The sequence below is a fragment of the Oncorhynchus keta genome, chromosome 35 (genome assembly GCF_023373465.1).
Source record: "Oncorhynchus keta strain PuntledgeMale-10-30-2019 chromosome 35, Oket_V2, whole genome shotgun sequence".
Classification (NCBI taxonomy): Eukaryota; Metazoa; Chordata; class Actinopteri; order Salmoniformes; family Salmonidae; genus Oncorhynchus; species Oncorhynchus keta.
In genome coordinates, this window is record NC_068455.1 from 64,380,174 (window position 1) to 64,400,757 (window position 20,584).

General features: G+C 46.7%; 1 protein-coding gene across 4 annotated transcripts in view; it reads left to right on the forward strand.

Moving 5' to 3' along the window:
- Positions 1-18,808: 18,808 nt before the first annotated feature.
- Positions 18,809-20,584, forward strand: part of LOC118378858 (neuroligin-2-like) — a 357,211-nt gene continuing 355,435 nt past the window's right edge. For all 4 annotated transcript variants that reach the window (XM_052497269.1, XM_052497270.1, XM_052497271.1 and 1 more), the window contains exon 1: positions 18,809-19,776. The gene's annotated coding sequence lies outside the window, so the exon portion shown is untranslated. The remainder of the gene's footprint in view (positions 19,777-20,584) is intronic.

Sequence of the window (20,584 nt, forward strand, 5' to 3'; positions counted from 1 at the left end):
TTTAGCGCCATCCATCAAACCTTTCAATTCTGACCCGTTTCCCAGTCCCTGCCAATAAAAAACATCCCCACAGCATGATGCTGCCACCACCATGCTTCACTGTGAGGATGGTGTTCTCGGGTTGATGAGAGGTGTTGGGGTTTGCACCAGACATAGCGTTTTCCTTGATGACCAAAAAGCTCAATTTTAGTCATCTGACCTGAGTACCTTCTTCCATATGTTTGGGGAATCTCACACATGCCTTTTGGCGAACACCAAATGTGTTTGCTTATTTTTGTTCTTTATGTAATGGCTTTTTTCTGGCCATTCTTCCGTAAAGCCCAGCTCTGTGGAGTTAATGGCTTAAAGTGGTCCTATGGACAGATCTTTGGTTATCTTTGGTCTCTTTGTTGCCTCTCTGATTAATGCCCTCCTTGCCTGGTCCGTGAGTTTTGGTGGGTGACCCTCTCTTGGCAGGTTTGTTGTGGTGCCAGATTCTTTCCATTTTTTAATAATGGCTTTAATGGTGCTCCGTGGGATGTTCAAAGTTTCAGATATTTTTATATAACCCAACCCTGATCTGTACTTCTCCAAAACTTTGTCCCTGACCTGGTCTTCATGGTGCTGCTGGCTTGGTGGTGCCCCTTGCTGAGTGCTGTTGCAGACTCTGGTGCCTTTCAGAACAGGTGTATATATACTGAGATTATGTGACAGATCATGTGACACAGATTGCACACAGGTGGACTTTATTTAACTAATTATGTGACTTCTGAAGGTAATTGGTTGCACCAGATGTTATTTAGGGGCTTCATAGCAAAGGGGGTGAATACACATTGTATGCATGCACCACTTTTCCATTATTTAAAAAAATATATATCATTGAAGCAAATAATTTTGGGGATTTCACGACTCCAATTTGGAGTATTTTGTGTATGTCCATTACATGAAGTTCAAATAAAATCCATTTAAATTACAGGTTGCAATGCAAAGAAATAGGAAAAACGCCAAGGGGGATAAATACTTTTGCAAGGCACTGTAAGAAAGATTTGGCGGGTCAAAAGGGAGAACACCAGATTTGGCGGGTCAAAAGGTAGAACACCAGATTTGGCGGGTCAAAAGGGAGAACACCAGATTTGACGGGTCAAAAGGGAGAACACCAGATTTGGCGGGTCAAAAGGGAGAACACCAGATTTGGCGGGTCAAAAGGGGGAACACCAGATTTGGCGGGTCAAAAGGGAGAACACCAGATTTGGCGGGTCTAAAGGGAGAACACCAGATTTGGCGGGTCAAAAGGGAGAACACCAGATTTGGCGGGTCAAAAGGGGGAACACCAGATTTGGCGTGTCTAAAGGGGGAACACCAGATTTGGCGGGTCAAAAGGGAGAACACCAGATTTGGCGGGTCAAAAGGGGGAACACCAGATTTGGCGTGTCTAAAGGGGGAACACCAGATTTGGCGGGTCAAAAGGGAGAACACCAGATTTGGCGGATCAAAAGGGAGAACACCAGATTTGGCGGGTCAAAAGGGAGAACACCAGATTTGGCGGGTCAAAAGGGGGAACACCAGATTTGGCGGGTCAAAAGGGAGAACACCAGATTTGGCGGGTCAAAAGGGAGAACACCAGATTTGGCGGGTCAAAAGGGAGAACACCAGATTTGGCGGGTCTAAAGGGAGAACACCAGATTTGGCGGGTCTAAAGGGAGAACACCAGATTTGGCGTGTCTAAAGGGAGAACACCAGATTTGGCGGGTCTAAAGGGAGAACACCAGATTTGGCGTGTCTAAAGGGAGAACACCAGATTTGGTGGGTCAAAAGGGAGATCACCATTGTGTTCGTGAAAGTCTCCTCTTTCCATAGAGTGGTCATAATAATGTGGACATCTATAAGTACCTAGGTGTCTGGCTAGACTGTAAACTCTCCTTCCAGACTCATATCAAACATCTCCAATCTAAAATCAAATCTAGAGTCGGCTTTCTATTTCGCAACAAAGCCTCCTTCACTCACACCGCCAAACTTACCCTAGTAAAACTGACTATCCTACAGATCCTCGACTTCGGCGATGTCATCTACAAAATGGCTTCCAATACTCTAATCATAATAAAATGCCAGGGCTGAGTTCTTGTCCCAGTTCGCCCCTGCTGTTTGGGTTTATATCAATGCTCAGTCACATAGTTACTTCCTTCCATTTGTAACTGCACATACAGTAGGCTACTTCTTTGTAACCTGCAGCTAATGTTTGTTTATATTTCAGATAAAAACATGTGAATGTTGTTTATGTTGTCTAAGTGCCAGCATTGCCTTAATTGCATGTGTATTTATGCAGAATATGTTAGTGTATAAATTGTTATTGTAAAGCCTGTAGTGTATATACCAGTGGAAGTCTGTGCCATTTAAGATTAGGGAGAGCGGGCTTTTTTCTACAATATGACATCATATTGGATTACTGGGTTTAGCAACATATCAATGCTATACCCAGTTCAATGTCGCATTGATAGGTTTAGGCCACTACATGATACTCTAATTTCACCTATACCCATTATGAGTTTGCAACAACCTAGCCTATGAATTAAAGTTTATAATGTAAGTGCACGCTGTCTCGAGACAATTTGGAGTAATCAAGGTGACAGACAGTGACACATTCAATACCACCTTGCACACTCTTGCCTGTATCTAGCTGATCTAGGGTGTAATAATTAGTCCAAAGAGCAAACAAGAGTTTCTATTGGACAAATTGAGGTAGGTTTTCATTCCTTTTGCTTCCATTTAAGAACTGTTTTTCAACAGAACTATTTAAGAAATGTTTTTCAAGCTAACATCATAGTCAACATAGAGAATACAACTAGCGTGTTAGTAAACCCGTGCCAATCAAGCAGTACAATGTACAGTACAGCAAGTAGTTTAGTAGTTACACCGTCGGGCCCCGGTGGCAATAAATTAATCAAACTAAAAGCTTACCTTGACTTGGAAGAGTTCCATAGTTGGATAGTCATAGCCAGCTAGCTAACAGAAATAGCATTCCTCTCTATTTGAGCCTTGTGTTTGTGTAGGCTAAACTAGCTCGCTTTATTAGCTAGCTGTGAAAGGGAAAGTGAAAAGAGCGCCAAGTCTAGGACCAAAAGGCTCCTCAACAGCTTCTACCCCAAAGCCATAAGACTGCTGAACAATTAATCGCCACTCGACTATTTACATTGACCAACCCCCCCTTTTTGTACATTGCTGCTACATGTTGTTTATTATCTATCACCCCTACCTACAATACATGTACAAATGACCTCAACTAACCTGTACCCCCAGACACTGACTCGGTACCGGTTCCCCCTGTATATCGCCTCGTTATTGTTAGTCTTATTGTGTTACTTTTTAGACTTTAGTCTATTTGGTAAATATTTTCTTAACTCATCTCCTGGTTTCAATGATGTTTCTAGAGACAATATCTCTCTCTTCATCACTCAATACCTAGGTTTACCTCCACTGTATTCACATCCTACCATACCTTTGTCTGTACATTATACCTTGATGCTATTTTATCGCCCCCAGAAACCTCCTTTTACTCTCTGTTCCAGACGTTCTAGACGACCAATTCTTATTGCTTTTAGCCGTACCCTTATTCTTCTCCTCCTATGTTCCTCTGGTGATGTAGAGGTGAATCCAGGCCCTGCAGTGCCTAGCTCCACTCCTATTCCCCAGGCGCTCTCCTTTGATGACTTCTGTAACCGTAATAGCCTTGGTTTCATGCATGTTAACATTAGAAGCCTCCTCCCTAAGTTTGTTCTATTCACTGCTTTAGCACACTCTGCCAACCCGGATGTTCTAGCTGTGTCTGAATCCTGGCTTAGGAAGACCACCAAAAATTCTGACATTTTAATTCCAAATTACAACATTTTCAGACAAGATAGAACTGCCAAAGGGGGCGGTGTTGCAATCTACTGCAAATATAGCCTGCAGAGTTCTGTCCTACTATCCAGGTCTGTACCCAAACAATTTGAACTTCTACTTTTAAAAATCCACCTCTCTAAAAACAAGTCTCTCACCGTTGCCGCCTGCTATAGACCACCCTCTGCCCCCAGCTGTGCTCTGGACACCATATGTGAACTGATTGCCCCCCATCTATCTTCAGAGCTCGTGCTGCTAGGCGACCTAAACTGGAACATGCTTAACACCCCAGCCATCCTACAATCTAAACTTGATGCCCTCAATCTCACACAAATTATCAATGAACCTACCAGGTACCCCCCCAAAGCCTTAAACACGGGCACCCTCATAGATATCATCCTAACCAACTTCCCCTCTAAATACACCTCTGCTGTCTTCAACCAAGATCTCAGCGATCACTGCCTCATTGCCTGCATCCGTAATGGGTCAGCGGTCAAACGACCTCCACTCATCACTGTAAAACGCTCCCTGAAACACTTCAGCGAGCAGGCCTTTCTCATCGACCTGGCCGGGGTATCCTGGAAGGATATTGATCTCATCCCGTCAGTAGAGGATGCCTGGATATTTTTTTTAAAATGCCTTCCTAACCATCTTAAATAAACATGCCCCTTTCAAGAAATTTAGAACCAGGAACAGATATTAGCCCTTGGTTCTCCACAGACCTGACTGCCCTTAACCAACACAAAAACATCCTATGGCGTTCTGCATTAGCATCGAACAGCCCCTGTGATATGTAGCTGTTCAGGGAAGCTAGAAACCGTTATACACAGGCAGTTAGAAAAGCCAAGGCTAGCTTTTTCAAGCAGAAATTTGCTTCCTGCAACACTAACTCAAAAAAGTTCTGGGACACTGTAAAGTCCATGGAGAATAAGAACAACTCCTCCCAGCTGCCCACTGCACTGAAGATAGGAAACACTGTCACCACTGATAAATCAACCATAATTGAGAATTTCAATAAGCATTTTTCTACGGCTGGCCATGCTTTCCACCTGGCTACTCCTACCCCGGTCAACAGCACTGCACCCCCAACAGCAACTCGCCCAAGCCTTCCCCATTTCTCCTTCTCCCAAATCCATTCAGCTGATGTTCTGAAAGAGCTGAAAAATCTGGACCCCTACAAATCAGCCGGGCTAGACAATCTGGACCCTTTCTTTCTAAAATTATCTGCCAAAATTGTTGCCACCCCTATTACTAGCATGTTCAACCTCTCTTTCGTGTCGTCTGAGATTCCCAAAGATTGGAAACAGCTGCGGTCATCCCCCTCTTCAAAGGGGGGGGGGGGTGGGGGACACTCTTGACCCAAACTGCTACAGACCTATATCTATCCTACCCTGCCTTTCTAAGGTCTTCGAAAGCCAAGTCAACAAACAGATTACCGACCATTTCGAATCTCACCATACCTTCTCTGCTATGCAATCTGGTTTCAGAGCTGGTCATGGGTGCACCTCAGCCACGCTCAAGGTCCTAAACGATATCTTAACCGCCATCGATAAGAAACATTACTGTGCAGCCGTATTCATTGATCTGGCCAAGGCTTTCGACTCTGTCAACCACCACATCCTCAACGGCAGACTCGACAGCCTTGGTTTCTCAAATGATTGCCTCGCCTGGTTCACCAACTACTTCTCTGATAGAGTTCAGTGTGTCAAATCGGAGGGTCTGCTGTCCGGATCTCTGGCAGTCTCTATGGGGGTGCCACAGGGTTCAATTCTTGGACCGACTCTCTTCTCTGTATACATCAATGAGGTCGCTCTTGCTGCTGGTGAGTCCCTGATCCACCTCTACGCAGACGACACCATTCTGTATACTTCCGGCCCTTCTTTGGACACTGTGTTAACAACCCTCCAGGCAAGCTTCAATGCCATACAACTCTCCTTCCGTGGCCTCCAATTGCTCTTAAATACAAGTAAAACTAAATGCATGCTCTTCAACCGATCGCTACCTGCACCTACCCGCCTGTCCAACATCACTACTCTGGACGGCTCTGACTTAGAATACGTGGACAACTACAAATACTTAGGTGTCTGGTTAGACTGTAAACTCTCCTTCCAGACCCATATCAAACATCTCCAATCCAAAGTTAAATCTAGAATTGGCTTCCTATTTCGCAACAAAGCATCCTTCACTCATGCTGCCAAACATACCCTTGTAAAACTGACCATCCTACCAATCCTCGACTTTGGCGATGTCATTTACAAAATAGCCTCCAATACCCTACTCAACAAATTGGATGCAGTCTATCACAGTGCAATCCGTTTTGTCACCAAAGCCCCATATACTACCCACCATTGCGACCTTTACGCTCTCGTTGGCTGGCCCTCGCTTCACTGTTGGTTAAGGGCTTGTAAGTAAGCATTTCACAGTAAGGTCTACACTGTTGGTTAAGGGCTTGTAAGTAAGCATTTCACGGTAAGGTCTACACTGTTGGTTAAGGGCTTGTAAAGTAAGCATTTCACGGTAAGGTCTACACTGTTGGTTAAGGGCTTGTAAGTAAGCATTTCACGGTAAGGTCTACACTGTTGGTTAAGGGCTTGTAAGTAAGCATTTCACGGTAAGGTCTACACTGTTGGTTAAGGGCTTGTAAGTAAGCATTTCACGGTAAGGTCTACACTGTTGGTTAAGGGCTTGTAAGTAAGCATTTCACGGTAAGGTCTACACTGTTGGTTAAGGGCTTGTAAGTAAGCATTTCACGGTAAGGTCTACACTGTTGGTTAAGGGCTTGTAAGTAAGCATTTCACGGTAAGGTCTACACTGTTGGTTAAGGGCTTGTAAGTAAGCATTTCACGGTAAGGTCTACACTGTTGGTTAAGGGCTTGTAAGTAAGCATTTCACGGTAAGGTCTACACTGTTGGTTAAGGGCTTGTAAGTAAGCATTTCACGGTAAGGTCTACACTGTTGGTTAAGGGCTTGTAAGTAAGCATTTCACGGTAAGGTCTACACTGTTGGTTAAGGGCTTGTAAGTAAGCATTTCACGGTAAGGTCTACACTGTTGGTTAAGGGCTTGTAAGTAAGCATTTCACGGTAAGGTCTACACTGTTGGTTAAGGGCTTGTAAGTAAGCATTTCACGGTAAGGTCTACACTGTTGGTTAAGGGCTTGTAAGTAAGCATTTCACGGTAAGGTCTACACTGTTGGTTAAGGACCTGTAAGTAAGCACTTCACGGTAAGGTCTACACTTTGTCTACACTTGTTGTATTCAACGCATGTGACAAATAAAGTCTGAGTTGATATTGATTTGATTAATACATTTAGAATAGTTTTATCTAAAAAAGAAGGCTTTTTTTCATGGTTCACTATTTTTAAATTCACTGAGTAGGATGGTCCTCCCCTTCCTCCTCACACGGAAACTGTTGACCGTTAAAAACCCAGCAGTGTTGCAGTTCTTGACACAAACCAGTGCGCCTGGCACCTACTACCATACCACTACCATTCAAAGGCCCATAAATCTTGTGTCTTGCCGATTCACCCTCTGAATGGCACACATATACAATTCATGGCTCAATTGTCTCACGACGTAAAAATCCTTCTTCAACCTGTCTCCTCCCCTTCATCTACATAGATTGAAGTGGATTTAACAGGTGATATTAATAAGGAATCATAGCTTTCACCTGAAATCAACTGGTCAGTCTATGACATTGAAAGAGCAGGTGTTCTTAATGTTTTGTACACTCAGTGTACATTTCCCTTTCTCCTATAGAACAACAAGTCCATCCTTTGTAAAGTGAAGATTTATGTTTGTGTGAGAATACTATGGTGTGTGGTGGTGATGAAGGTAATTAAAGTCCTGGACTGAGAAGCATCTGTACTGTTCTTTCCGGACAGCCTGAAGTGATTCAGAGCCAAGTATATCACCATTCAGTCACTAGCGGGTGAGTGCTCAGAAGCCAACCAATCAGATGACTCCAGCTAGCCATTTTTACTATAAGTGTGCAACACAATCATACATTTTACACACATACTGTATCGAGAAAGCGATTTCAAATGCAAAACAAGACCCCTCTTTCTCGTTCTTAGTCCTTCTCTCTTTTCTTTTTGTTGTTCTGTCTATCTCTGCGTGGCAAAACACAGCAAGGGGACATGAGGTTGGCACAGCAATTAGCCATTGGCCCATTCATGGATGTGAGAGCCATGCCAGTGCTCAGATGGGCCCAATTAAGAGCAGATGCCACACGAACGAGAAAACGAACGAGAAAACGAATCGGCGAAAAAAAAGAGAGACAGAGTTTGTGTGTGTGTGTGTGTGTGTGTGTGTGTGTGTGTGTGTGTGTGGCAGGTGGGGTGTCAATCTGATTCCCATCCTGGTGGGTCAGAGAAGAGGGAAGCATGCCAGTCAGGGCCCCACTGGCCTAGGCCTACTGGGAGGTGAGGAATGGGAAGAGGGTAAGGAGTGAGGAAGGGGAGGAGGCCAAACTGAAGGTGAGAACAGCGAAAATGATGGATGGCTTGAAGTGGGGTCAGTCAGATGTTGAATGGAAGGGGGGCCGCTTTAGAATGGGAAGCATCACAATATAAATAAAATAGATGTTCCTTATCTATAACCGTGTGCTGGTGGTCAGAGTGAGGCTGGGATTGGTAGGGGCAGACCAAGGGGCACCTATTGACAGTCAATGAAGCCATAGCTTAGTCTTAAGTCATACCCAGTGGCCTGTATTAATGGATGTCAAGGGAAGCCAGGCTTCCCCCAAAACATTACCAATATATTTTTCTTTAAACATATACAAATGTTTTTATTTTGTCTCTCCGTGTTTTCATATTTGAATGCATTTGGTCTCCCTTAATAAAAAAAAGTACAACATACTAGCCAATCGGCGTTTAGCTAAACTGATTGAGCTCAGCTGTGAATGGTCCTGGCGCAACCAAAAAAGTGTCAAGGGAAGCGAATTTGGATTTGGCTTAACTCCTATCACATAGCACCAAGAGAAATACGCCATTGACGGAAACAACTTGAATTGTTGCCTCTCGTTATGTGGTTGTCCTCCGGTGGCTAGCTAGCTAAAATGGTCTCTTTCCTAAATTAGCCATGGATAGAGATAATGTGGTTTTACTTAATTGTCTGTACTGGTCAATGATTATGAGGATTCTGATCCAACCATAAAATAATACGCTGTGACCCTGGAGTGAGAGGATGGAAGTTCAATATGTAGCTAGCCTAATGTTAACTACCTATCTTTGCCCATAAAAGGAAGTTAGGCTAGCGAGCAAGCATTTTAGCCAGGTAATAAAAGTGTGTACTGTATGACAGTCATAGACCGTTTAGTCACCATGACAGAGAGGAGGATGACATTTCAGTTTATCTACAAGTAGGGTGAATCAACATGTTTTTTCTATTTGCACAAAGACACACAAGCGCACACACAAGCGCACACACACACACACACACACACAAATCAGACCCATGGACAGCCACAACATATTTAGCTTACATTGATTGGACAAAAAAAAGTGTTTGATATCTTTTAGTTGTCACTGTACTGATTTAAGCATAGGTGATTTGACGATGCTGCAATGTTGAGGTTGAAATAGTGCTGGAATAGTGGAGGCAGCTCTTGTTTTCTTTGCTTCTTGCGGTAACTCTGTGGTTCTAAACCAATTGTTGTTTAGTAGTCCAAAAATGTCAGGAACATTTACCTCCTTGACCATGCAGTAGTTAATGTAACTCTTTGTTACACGCAATATCCTTTGTGGACTTGTGGATCTATGGTTTTGTGATGAAACAAAGGTGTGGTTGAATTTATCCTTCCACTGTGTCTTCTTATTGTCTCGGCCTTAGGCCTATATATCACGGTGGCAATGCATATGAACTAACAAGTAATAGAGCAAACCATGCAAGTATCACAACACATAGGTTGTAATATAGCTTTTTTTCTGGCTTGGCTTCTCCAGTGATTTTACCCATGCACCACTACAGGTCTCTGCTCTTTTGAATGCATCTCAGATTCTGAAAACTCTTTTCCGGTTCCATTAGGTGTAAGTCCAGCTGATAGACAGGTAAATTACAGAGAGAAATGTGTTTATTTTTAGACTCTGTGGCTTAGAAGGAAAGGTTAGTAGCTTTGTTAGATTTCGTGACTCTATGCACGCCTCTAAACAAACACACACAGCATCAACTAGACAGTAATATTATTAAATGTTGTTTGTTTAAACTTGATGGGTGAGCCTGCCAGGTAGTGTGCATACAATATATATGAACCTGTGTGTGTGTGTGTGTGTGTGTGTGGGGTGTCATACATTCATGCATGTGTGTGCGCCTCTGTGTGCATTCCTTCATACCTGTGTAACGGTTTTCTAGGTGTGGTGAAGGAGAGTCGGACCAAAACACAGCGTGTAGATTACGATTCATGTTTAATGAAGAAAACACACTAAACAAACACTACAAAACAATAAACGTAACGAAAACCGAAACAGCCTAAACTGGTGCAAACTAACACTAGACAGTTACAAGGACACTAAGGACAATCACCCACAAAACAACCAAAGAATATGGCTGCCTAAATATGGTTCCCAATCAGAGACAACGATAAACACCTGACTCTGATTGAGAACCACTCCAGACAGCCATAGACTCTGCTAGATCACCCCACTAGCTACAATCCCACTATATACCAAAACCCCAAGACAAAACACCCCACAATACAAAAACCCCATGCCACACCCTGGCCTGACCCAATACATAAAGATAAACACAAAATACTTCGACCAGGGCGTGACAGAACCCCCTAAGGTGCGGACTCCCGAACGCACCTCAAAACAACAGGGAGGGTCCGGGTGGGCGTCTGTCCATGGTGGCGGCTCCGGCTCCGGCGCGGGACGCGGACCCCACTCAGTCAATGTCCCAGTCCCCTCTCCTCGCGTCCCTGAATAGTCCACCCTCGCCGCCAACCATGGCCTAGTAGTCCTCACCCAGAACCCCACTGGACTGAGGAGCAGATCGGGACTGAAGGACAGCTCGGGACTGAGGCAGCTCGGGAGTGAGAGGAAGCTCGGGAGTGAGAGGAAGCTCGGGAGTGAGAGGAAGCTCGGGAGTGAGAGGAAGCTCGGGAGTGAGAGGAAGCTCAGGCAGGTTGATGGATCTTGGCTGACTGGCAGATCCTGGCCGACTGGCAGATCCTGGCCGACTGGCAGATCCTGGCCGACTGGCAGATCCTGGCCGACTGGCAGATCCTGGCCGACTGGAAGTTCTGGCGGATCCTGGCCGACTGGCAGATCCTGGCCGACTGGCAGATCCTGGCCGACTGGCAGATCCTGGCCGACTGGCAGATCCTGGCCGACTGGCAGATCCTGGCCGACTGGCAGATCCTGGCCGACTGGCAGATCCTGGCCGACTGGCAGATCCTGGCCGACTGGCAGATCCTGGCCGACTGGCACCTCTGGCGGATCCTGGCTGACTGGCACTTCTGGCGGATCCTGGCTGACTGGCACTTCTGGCGGATCCTGGCTGACTGGCACTTCTGGCAGATCCTGGCAGACTGGCGGATCCTGGCAGACTGGCGGATCCTGGCAGACTGGCAGCTCCTTGTAGACTGGCAGCTCTGGCTGCTTCATGCAGACTGACAGCTCTGACTGCTCCATGCAGACTGACAGCTCTGACTGCTCCATGCAGACTGACAGCTCTGACTGCTCCATGCAGACTGACAGCTCTGACTGCTCCATGCAGGCTGGCAGCTCTGGCTGCTCCATGCAGGCTGGCAGCACCTTGCAGACTGGCAGCTTCTTGCAGACTGGCAGGTCCTTGCAGACTGACAGCTCTGGCTGCTCCATGCAGGCTGACAGCTCCTTGCAGACTGGCAGCTCCTTGCAGACTGGCAGCTCCTTGCAGACTGGCAGCTCTGGCTGCTCCATGCAGACTGACAGCTCTGGCTGCTCTATGCAGGCTGACAGCTCTGACTGCTCCATGCAGGCTGACAGCTCTGGCTGCGCTGAACAGACAGGAGATTCCAGCAGCGCTGTAGAGGAAGTTGGTGCCAGCCTGGTGCATGAGGCTGGCACCAACTTCACCAGCCGACTAACACGCACCTCAGGACGAGTATGGAGCGCTGACCCAGGTGCCATCAAATCCCTGACACGTTCCGTCGGGCGAATTCCATGCAAAAAGCACCAACACAGCAACTCCCTCATTTCTCTCTCCTCCAATTTCCCCATTAACTCCTTCACAGGCTCTGCTTCGCTCACCTCCAACACCGGCTCTGGTCTCCTCCTTGGCTCCTCACGATAAACAGGGAGAGTTGGCTCAGGTCTGACTCCTGACTCTGCCACTCTCTCCCTGAGCCCCCCAATACATTTTTGGGCCTGACTCTCAGGCTTCCTTGCTAACCGTGTTCCCTCATATCGCCGGCTCCTCTCTCCGGCTGACTCTGCTCTCCTCGCTGCCTCCACCTGTTCCACCTTTGGGCGGCTACACTCCCCTGGTTTAGCCCAGGGTCCTCTCCCGTCGAGGATTTCCTCCCATGTCCAGAAATCCTTCTTACGCATCTCCTCTTTGGGCTGCTCCTGCCTGTTGACACGCTGCTTGGTCCGTTTACGGTGGGTGATTCTGTAACGGTTTTCTAGGTGTGGTGAAGGAGAGTCGGACCAAAACGCAGCGTGTAGATTACGATTCATGTTTAATGAAGAAAACACACTAAACATAAACACTACAAAACAATAAACACCGAAACAGCCTAAACTGGTGCAAACTAACACTAGACAGTTCCAACAACACTAAGGACAATCACCCACAAAACAACCAAAGAATATGGCTGCCTAAATATGGTTCCCAATCAGAGACAACGATAAACACCTGCCTCTGATTGAGAACCACTCCAGACAGCCATAGACTCTGCTAGATCACCCCACTAGCTACAATCCCACTATATACCAAAACCCCAAGACAAAACACACCACAATAAAAAAAACCCATGCCACACCCTGGCCTGACCCAATACATAAAGATAAACACAAAATACTTCGACCAGGGCGTGACAACCTGCGTGTGAAGACACACACATACACACACCAGCTCCCTTTGAGAGGGTGGAGACCCCAGTTCTAAAGGTCTGACAGACAGGGCAGAACAGCAACAGCCTTTAAGGTACTTCAAAGAGCCTTTTCTCCGGTCACTTACTGAGAATGAGGCCGATCAAACAGGCCTTTACAGCACAGGAGCAAAAAAAGGATCAGCGCCATAGAGTAATTCTCCACGGAGCGAACAGCTAGCTCCCCTGAGGCTTGTTATGGCAAGGGCTGATGTAGCTACCACTCACACAGACATACAGAGAGAGAAAGAGAGAGTGTGGGGTGAGTGTTTTTGTTTTTAGCGTGCATGTGCACATGTGTGTCTTTGTGTACATGGGTGAGGTTGTGTTTGTGTGTGTGTGTATGGTTAGGTTTGTGTCTGTCTGTGTTGGGTTCGGGGTGTGTGTGTGTGTGTGTGTGTTGGTGTGTGGTTAGCTATGTTTGTGTCCATCACTGTTGTTCATCAGAGGGGAACGGTGGAGGGTATGGTGTAGCAAAGGTGGGGAGATGTTTTAATATAGGGGGGCTCAGCTGTCAGCTATTCAGCTATCTCTGGTGGTCCATTACCTCTGATGGCTGCCCTGGGTCTATCACGGGGTGTGTGTATCTGTCCATGTTTGTGTGTCCAACGTTGGTGTGTGTTTGTGTGTCTGATGTAGGTTTTTGTGTGTTTACTGTGTGTGTAGGTGTTTGTGTTTGTTTGTGTCCGTGTGTGTGTATGGTTAAGTGTGTGTCCCCTCCCTCCCCTATGTGAACTAGCTAGGTGACCCAATGAAATGTCACTGGGGAATATACATCCAACACATCCAATGACTATAAACAATCTGTCTTGATAGTGGAGATAACCGTGCCAGTCGACCTGTCCCCCTCTCTACCTCTGCCGTGTCTCTTTTCCTCCCTGGTGGGTTGAGATGGAGAGGAGGTGAGGTGAGAGAACAGAACATCCACCAACATCTGTCGACTCAAGGTTGTAGCTGGGTGTAGCTCTCTCTTATTGTATAAAATGAGTCTGCAGGTAGCCTACAGGGCTTTATTACTTCCTATGAGCATGTACGAGCCTTTATATAGTAGCCTTCACTGCTATTCGCCCAGGAGCTAGCTAACGCACACAGATTAGCATCACTGTAGTGCTATTCACTCAACTGTACGACTTGATTAGTTCAGTGTTAACTAGCTACATAGCTGTCTTTGTTTCCAAGATAATTGTGTAGTTTAGTGTGTGTAGCCTTGGAGTGATTATCTTAATTCACTGAGGTTCGCTAGCCAGCTATTTGTCGTCCTTAACGTAGGAGACTCTGCTAGCTAGCCAACAGCTAACTGCTAACAGCTAGCCAACGTCTGCTGTTTTGAATTCAACAACCCGGTCAGGTGGTTTCACATTTTCGTTTCATTGCAGTGCAGCGGTTTGATTTGTTTGATCGTGGCTAGCTGCATAGCCGTCTTTGTTTCAAAGATAATTGTGTAGTCTAGACCGATTCCCTAGGTTAGCTAGCCAGCTATTGTCGTTCTTTTAACTCAACGTAACGTAAACAACACTGCTAGCTAGCCAGCTAGCCCCGAATAGCAGCACTGTAGAATTATTACACTCAACGGAACGACTTGATTAGTGTAGTGTCAACAACGCAGCTACTGCCAGCTAGCCTACTTTAGCAGTACTGTATCATTTTAATCATTTTAGTCAATAAGATTCTTGCTACGTAAGTTTAACTTTCTGAACATTCGAGACGTGTAGTCCGCTTGTCATTCCAATTTCCTTGCATTAGCGTAGCCTTTTCTGTAGCCTGTCAACTATGTGTCTGTCTATCCCTGTTCTCTCCTCTCTGCACAGACCATACAAACGCTCCACACCGCGTGGCCGCGACCACCCTAACCTGGTGGTCCCAGCGCGTACGACCCACGTGGAGTTCCAGGTCTCTGGTAGCCTCTGGAACTGCCAATCTGCGGCCAACAAGGCAGAGTTCATCTCAGCCTATGCCTCCCTCCAGTCCCTTGACTTCTTGGCACTGACGGAAACATGGATCACCACAGATAACACTGCTACTCCTACTGCTCTCTCCTCGTCCGCCCACGTGTTTCGCACACCCCGAGAGCTTCTGGTCAGCGGGGTGGTGGCACCGGGATCCTCATCTCTCCCAAGTGGTCTTTCTCTCTTTCTCCCTTACCCATCTGTCTATTGCCTCCTTTGAATTCCATGCTGTCACAGTTACCAGCCCTTTCAAGCTTAACATCCTTATCATTTATCGCCCTCCAGGTTCCTCGGAGAGTTCATCAATGAGCTTGATGCCTTGATAAGCTCCTTTCCTGAGGACGGCTCACCTCTCACAGTTCTGGGCGACTTTAACCTCCCCACGTCTACCTTTGACTCATTCCTCTCTGCCTCCTTCTTTCCACTCCTCTCCTCTTTTGACCTCACCCTCTCACCCTCCCCCCCTACTCACAAGGCAGGCAATACGCTTGACCTCATCTTTACTAGATGCTGTTCTTCCACTAACCTCATTGCAACTCCTCCAAGTCTCCGACCACTACCTTGTATCCTTTTCCCTCTCGCTCTCATCCAACACTTCCCACACTGCCCCTACTCGGATGGTATCGCGCCGTCCCAATCTTCGCTCTCTCTCCCCCGCTACTCTCTCCTCTTCCATCCTATCTTCTCTTCCCTCTGCTCAAACTTTCTCCAACCTATCTCCTGATTCTGCCTCCTCAACCCTCCTCTCCTCCCTTACTGCATCCTTTGACTCCCTATGTCCCCTATCCTCCAGGCCGGCTCGGTCCTCCCCTCCCGCTCCGTGGCTCGACGACTCATTGCGAGCTCACAGAACAGGGCTCCGGGCAGCCGAGCGGAAATGGAGGAAAACCTCGCCTCCCTGCGGACCTGGCATCCTTTCACTCCCTCCTCTCTACATTTTCCTCCTCTGTCTCTGCTGCTAAAGCCACTTTCTACCATTCTAAATTCCAAGCATCTGCCTCTAACCCTAGGAAGCTCTTTGCCACCTTCTCCTCCCTCCTGAATCCTCCCCCTCCCTCCTCCTCTCTGCAGATGACTTCGTCAACCATTTTGAAAAGAAGGTCGATGACATCCGATCCTCGTTTGCTAAGTCAAACGACACCGCTGGTTCTGCTCACACTGCCCTACCCTATGCTCTGACCTCTTTCTCCCCTCTCTCTCCAGATGAAATCTCGCGTCTTGTGACGGCCGGGCCGCCCAACAACCTGCCCGCTTGACCCTATCCCCTCCTCTCTTCTCCAGACCATTTCCGGAGACCTTCTCCCTTACCTTACCTCGCTCATCAACTCATCCCTGACCGCTGGCTACGTCCCTCCCGTCTTCAAGAGAGCGAGAGTTGCACCCTTCTGAAAAAACCTACACTCGATCCCTCCGATGTCAACAACTACAGACCAGTATCCCTTCTCTCTTTTCTCTCCAAAACTCTTGAGCGTGCCGTCCTTGGCCAGCTCTACCGCTATCTCTCTCAGAATGACCTTCTTGATCCAAATCAGTCAGGTTTCAAGACTAGTCATTCAACTGAGACTGCTCTTCTCTGTATCACGGAGGCGCTCCGCACTGCTAAAGCTATCGGCTGCCTTCGATACTGTGAACCATCAGATCCTCCTCTCCACCCTCTCCGAGTTGGGCATCTCCGGCGCGGCCCACGCTTGGATTGCGTCCTACCTGACAGGTCGCTCCTACCAGGTGGCGTGGCGAGAATCTGTCTCCTCACCACGCGCTCTCACCACTGGTGTCCCCCAGGGCTCTGTTCTAGGCCCTCTCTTATTCTCGCTATACACCAAGTCACTTGGCTCTGTCATAACCTCACATGGTCTCTCCTATCATTGCTATGCAGACGACACACAATTAATCTTCTCCTTTCCCCCTTCTGATGACCAGGTGGCGAATCGCATCTCTGCATGTCTGGCAGACATATCAGTGTGGATGACGGATCACCACCTCAAGCTGAACCTCAGCAAGACGGAGCTCCTCTTCCTCCCGGGAAGGACTGCCCGTTCCATGATCTCGCCATCACGGTTGACAACTCCATTGTGTCCTCCTCCCAGAGCGCTAAGAACCTTGGCGTGATCCTGGACAACACCCTGACGTTCTCAACTAACATCAAGGCGGTGTCCCGTTCCTGTAGGTTCATGCTCTACAACATCCGCAGAGTACGACCCTGCCTCACACAGGAAGCGGCGCAGGTCCTAATCCAGGCACTTGTCATCTCCCGTCTTGATTACTGCAACTCGCTGTTGGCTGGGCTCCCTGCCTGTGCCATTAAACCCCTACAACTCATCCAGAACGCCGCAGCCCGTCTGGTGTTCAACCTTCCCAAGTTCTCTCATCACCCCGCTCCTCCGCTCTCTCCACTGGCTTCCAGTTGAAGCTCGCATCCGCTACAAGACCATGGTGCTCGCCACGGAGCTGTGAGGGGAACGGCACCTCAGTACCTCCAGGCTCTGATCAGGCCCTACACCCAAACAAGGGCACTGCGTTCATCCACCTCTGGCCTGCTCGCCTCCCTACCACTGAGGAAGTACAGTTCCCGCTCAGCCCAGTCAAAACTGTTCGCTGCTCTGGCCCCCAATGGTGGAACAAACTCCCTCACGACGCCAGGACAGCGGAGTCAATCACCACCTTCCGGAGACACCTGAAACCCCACCTCTTCAAGGAATACCTAGGATAGGGTAAGTAAGGGTAAGTAATCCTTCACCCCCCTTCTCCCCCAACAAGATTTAGATGCAAGTGGCTGTTCCACTGGTTGTCATAAGGTGTATGCACCAATTTGTAAGTCGCTCTGGATAAGAGCGTCTGCTAAATGACTTAAATGTAAATGTAAATATAGTCTCAGAATTAGACATCAGAGTGACAGAAATACTGATTGTTCATTTAGTTGCCATTGCCTCTATCAGAATGTATAATGTAAAGATGGGGACGGATGAACCTGACTGACATTGAAGCGTTCTCTCTCAGGTAATATTTGTCAGGCTTTAGCCGTGCTCCGTGTCATGGGAATCATTTTGGAGCCTTTTCATGCCAGATGTTTGGCTGTGTTACTAGATTAAGAGGCATGTGCTTCTGTTGCACTACACTCTAAGAAAAACATTTTCCAAAAGGGTTCTTCGGCTGTCCCCATTGGCAAACACTTTTTGGTTCCACGTAGAACCTATTTTGGTACCAAACCCCTTTTGGGTTCCATGTTGAACCCTCTGTGGAAAGGGTGGAAAGGGTGGGGCACACTTCCACTCCCAAAAGGGTTCTACCTGGAACCAAAAATGGTTATTCATAGGGTTCTCCTATGGGGACAGCCGGAGAACCCTTTTAGGTTCTAGATAGCACCTTTTTTCTAAGAGTGTCGATCCAATAGAACAGGTGCAACAACATCATCAATGATGGGCTACAGCAGATGGGCTACAGCAGATCCAGTCACTGTGTAGTATTGAGGTTTTCTCCCACAGAAAAACATAGAAAAATGGATGGAATAGTCAGACAAATATACAACTAGTGATGGGACAGCATGGATCCCATTGAGATTACGCAGGCTGATGTTTAATGTCACAAGTCTTGTCCTTTAGGCAGAATTTAGTGATTTCCCATTAGATAGGCCAGCTGAAAAATCTAAATTGCCTATATGTAGAAATTAATGAAATAAAAAATGTGCTTCTTGGTCTTAATTTAAGGTTAGGGGTAGGCTTAAAATCAGATGTTATGACATTGTGACTGGGCCAGCTAGTGACCTCTCGGGAAAACTGCCTCCAGAACAAGATTCATGACTATAACCTGCGGGGATGATTTATCCCATGGGGAGGAATGGGGGATATAAAATGGGTTTGTATCGCTTTAACATTCTTTGACGTCACCCTGATGCAGATTTCACCGGGGAAGGAGGACACTGACGTGAAAGGAGTTAGACCGACAAAAAAAAAAGTACCAACATGATTTAGGCTCTTCTATAGTCTGCTTTAACGGAGGGGGAATGGGTAGGCTAGTGCTGCCCGCTATTTTGGAAGAGAAGATTTTCTTCCGTTTGAACCAGTAGTACTGTACAGAAATGCTAATACATCTGATGGGGTAAAGATAAAACATTGGAAAAGAAAAGCAACAATCTGGATTCTAGAGGGCCGGAGAGAACGTAGGGATGCTCGAGCGTTGTCACAGCGACACAACTTGCTAGGACATTGTGCACGCGCCCCGCCGAGAGGCAACGTGAGCGAGCTAAAGAAGCAATCGCACAAGCGCAGCATCTTTTCGGTGCATGGCTATAACCGGTCGGAGGGGAATAACGGGAAACCACCGCTATTGCCCAGAGACGAAGCAGGCAAGCACCACTATGATTCAAATCGTCCTCGCTATTTAAACTGTCGTTTGAGCTATCCTCTCCACCCGCAAAGGGCAAGCGGGGATGTTTTTGGGGGGTTGAAAATCAACCTGCTTGCAAAATCACTGTTGCCAATGTATGTAGACGAGGAATTAGACTAGATATAATTTCATTGTCAGAAAATGAGTTATAAAGATATATATAGAGACTCGTCAGATGAAAAGCCAAAGCTGGAAGAATGATTCCAAAATCAGTCTACATGCCTTCATCTCGTGTGTAATGCGCCTCACGCAGCAATAGGCTTTATTTGTTGGTAGCCTTTTCCTTTCGTCGTTGTCTCCCTGTCCCTCATCAGAATGTGGTAGTCCGGTCAATCTACCGGGATTGAGCGGGTGTTGTCGTTAAACAGAACCAGGGAAGCTTTCTAAAACCGTCTCCTTCTCCAAAGGACTATGCTTCAATATTTCCCTATCTAGAGGAACGGCGTGACAGCGATCTGGAAGTCAAAGAGGATCCCTTTTGAAAACCCCCCTTGGAATCTTGCTACCCTTTATACCACATAACAGGTAAGCACATCGCTCTCTCGGTTGTCGAGAATGTAGGAATTATTTCCATATTTCACAGTTAACGTGAAAAAAAACAAGCGATTCGTTTGCTTGTAATTACAATGTAATTAGGCTACATACATGTTTATTTGTCCCTTCCTGTCATGTTGGGTAGCATATAGCATTAGAATGCCTTTGCAATCTCACTGATGGTTCTCACTGATCATCTCTCAATGATAACTCTCGTTTGAAGCTTTGCCTTCGAACCTGTTGTTAATGATTGCGTGCTGTGGCGCTAACACTATGATGGGCTACACCCCCAACACGCAACCAGTTCAAAGCTTTTGAGCCACCTTTTCCTGATAATGATGCCGGCAGGGAATACATATCCTCCTTTTTTTTAAATAAGGACTGAATTCAAACTCTCCTTCGGTTGTCTCTCTCCACATATGTAGATGTTGCCAGTTTGTGGTGCCATTGGAGGGTAGCCTCAAGTAGATTTATATGAAACCATCCAAAGCCTTTAGACAGTATTAGCATTTCAACCACACATTTGCTTGTCTTTAGAAGGTTTCACAAATATTAACAGATCAAGTCAAGCTTTACTACCTCTATTATGCTATTTCCTCTGATTTTTTAATGATTTACATTCACTACAATGTTTTAATGTTGTAGTTGTGTGGTTTATGGGTGAAATGCTGCAATTGTACCCCCCCCCCAAAAGAGAGTTTCCAATGCAACCTATCTATCTGAGTATCTTATGTGTCAAGGGGTAGATAGCTAGCCTCGACAGGAAACGCCATGCCTGTGAGAACATATGTCTCTCACA